This window comes from Chenopodium album, chromosome 8, assembly GCF_948465745.1.
Source record: "Chenopodium album chromosome 8, dcCheAlbu1.1, whole genome shotgun sequence".
Taxonomy (NCBI): Eukaryota; Viridiplantae; Streptophyta; class Magnoliopsida; order Caryophyllales; family Amaranthaceae; genus Chenopodium; species Chenopodium album.
In genome coordinates, this window is record NC_137841.1 from 19424600 (window position 1) to 19427906 (window position 3307).

The 3307-nt window shown below is 34.2% G+C and overlaps 1 pseudogene; it reads right to left on the reverse strand.

The window, feature by feature from the left end:
* Positions 1-707: 707 nt before the first annotated feature.
* Positions 708-2187, reverse strand: LOC145642787 (uncharacterized; annotated as a pseudogene).
* Positions 2188-3307: the final 1120 nt, after the last annotated feature.

Genomic DNA, 3307 nt, shown 5'->3' on the forward strand with positions numbered 1-3307 from the left:
TTAGGGTGGGGTTGACATGGGGGGTGGGGGGGGTGGTTTGAGATTTTTGAAGAATGATTAGCATGTCTTTGAATTACTTGTTTAATCGATCACTAGCGATAAAAAAGTTAATCAGTTTCATCAATGAAAATGATGTCTGATGCTTTTTCGAGGACAGATTTCATATACTAGTTGATCGGTAGCTTTATTTAACCTACTTCAAGAAAATTTTAACTTAGAGCATACACAATGGTTGCCCAACCCCATCTTGGTTATTGATTATTTTATTATTTTATCCATCTTCCACCTCACTTATAACCACTCTTATAACCATTTAATAACCAATGTATGCCAATAGTTAACCATAATATTTTGGTTATACATTTTCTCTCTCCTACTTTTACCCAACCCCACCACACAATTTATTACTTAAATTCTATTATTATTAAATAATGCATTTGGTAATAATCATTCAAAATTAATAATTATTTATTAGCATACATTAATTAGATAAAATCTCAAAAATTTAAAAATAATGCAATTTTGATATTAATTAGTACGTAATTAGTCGTTAATTAAGACACAAACAATAATTGTAACCCTACTACATTCCACAATAATAAAAATCATACATATATATTCTATCAAATGACAAAAGTCTTTGAAAGATAATAACGAACCGCGAACAAGTACAAACACAATGATATAATATTGCGATTACACATCTATTAATGCATATTATTGTCCCTACTTTGAACACCGAATTTGAGCCACATATGTTCAACTAAGTCTTTCTTCAATGCTTTATGCATAGCTTCATCACGAACACGTGCTCTATTAGACATGTAAGTTTCCAAACTTGCAATTCGGTTGTTGCTATTTTGGAACTGAAAAGGCTCTTCATTATTTTCATTACTTGAAGACGCATTTGTAGCTTGATCATATTCATTTGGGATCGTAATACGTTTTATATGTATCTCTTTCATCCTCAACAATCATATTGTGCATAATAATACACGCTATCATTATTTTTCCTAACATTGATGCGTCACGAGCTAGCGTTGGATTCCGTATTATTGCAAAACGAGCTTGTAATACTCCAAAAGCACGCTCAACATCCTTTCGTTTAGCTTCTTGTACTTTGGCAAATAGACCTTCTTTTTCATTTTGTGGTAGTGATATTGTAGGAATGAATGCCGCCCATTTAGGATATATACCATCAGTGAGATAATATCCCATATTGTATGTGCGACCATTCACAACATAGTTAATAGAGGGTGCACAACCTTCAAAAACATCATTAAACAATGGGGATCTATCAAGAACATTAATATCATTACGACTACCTGGTGTCCCAAAAAAGGCATGCCAGATCCAAAGATCATATGATGCCACAGCTTCCAAGATTAATGTGGGTTTACCTGGTCTTCCAGAAAACATACCTTTTAATCGAAGTGGACAGTTTTTCCACCTCCAATGCATACAATCAATAGAACCTAACATGCCAGGAAATCCACGACGTTCACCAATCCTTAGTAGTCTTACTAGATCTTCTTCATTGGGCTTTCGAAGGTATTCATCACTAAAGTAAGAGACTATTCCTTCCACAAAATGCTGAAGTGAATCTCTTGCAAGAGATGCACTAATCCGAATGTAGTCATCCACAGAATCAGCGGAGGTGCCATAAGCTATTAGTCTCATAGCCGCGGTGCATTTTTGTAATGCAGAGGCACCAAATCTTCCTGTAGCATCTTGTCTTTGCTGGAAGAAGGGATGACGTTCTTCTAAAGTTTGCTTAATTCGGAGAAATATATGTTTGTTCATGCGAAATCTCCGACGGAATAATTGTGGAGGGAACACAGGATGGTCGGTAAAGTAGTCATTCCATAAACGACTGTGTCCATCCTCACGATCGCTTGGAACGGGAACCCTTGGTGGCCTTGGCACTTGATTAAACATTTGATATACTTCAACTGGATTGGACATAAAAACTTCATCCATCATTCGATCGAACTGGCGATTGGCTTGCCTTCGTCTTTCATATCGTTGGGTTTGGCTATTTTCTGAATTGGAAGAGGAATTAGAAGAGTTGGAGCTATCGTCAGATGACATGTTTTTAAAACCAAATTTGATATGAGAATGGAAGGTAGAAGTATAATAGGGGGAAATGGATGGTTGTTCAAGGGAATCCCACTCTGATGTATCCATCTTATAGAACAAGTGTGTATGATATGTAGTAATTTTTTTGTCTTATATGGTAAATTTGAAGTCTTGCATGCATGCAATGATTCATAAAGTAGTTAATAATTTTTAAAAGTAATGGAGATGCATGCCTTTGCATTGTCACTATCACCTTAACATTGTTATGTACGTCAAAGCATAGTGATGCATGCTACTATTTCCTTTTCAGTGTTAAGTACATCAGTGAACAAAATTCACTATTACCTTTTCAGTGTTAAGTACATCAATGTCTAGTATTTAATATTTGCTTTTCAGTGTTGGGTACATCAAATACTTTACAGTGTAATGTAAATCAATGTACATCTTTTGCAGTGATATATCAAAGTGAATCAATAGGTTTAGTCAGATCAATAATAATTATATGTTATTATATACAAACTTTAATGTATTGAATAATATTATTAAGCTTATAATACGATTATAAGAAGAGACATGTAATTTAACTTAATTTTTTTATTAATAATGACATTACAATATAAAATTCATTCACATCCTCAAACAACAACTTATTAAAAATATTCAAACTACAAATCAGACCTTAAGTACATAAAAAAGAACAATAAAAAAGGAATTATTTGAAATCAACCAACATTACAACAATAATCAACCATACACTAATACATTAGTCTGAGGGGAACAACTTCTTCAACAAAGTGCTCCTTAATTCTTGATCTTCCGAAGATAAGTTTGGCTTTGAATCGAGGTGTTTAAATAACTCCATATTAATTTTTCTTTGCTTCCTTGCTTCTTTCTCCCTTTCTAGTTGCAACCTTGTAAGTTCAACTTCATTTTCTGATTGCCTTATAAGGTTCATGTTCTGGGCAGTGTCCAACCATTGTTGCCATGCTCCACTTGGCATGTTTGGCACCTTGCTCTTTCCTTTATTTTTGCTAGATTCGTTGCTAGAAGGAAAGCCTGAATACCCAATATCACCATTGGTTGGTGTTTCTGGGTTTGATGAAGAGGAGTAGTTTCCAGCTTCATTGATACGAGATCTCTTTGAGTCACTTCCTTGAGTGGATGTCTTTTCCTTGCATTTTTTAACAACATCTTCACTTGGTTTCCATGCTTCATGTTGTTTTAAGAT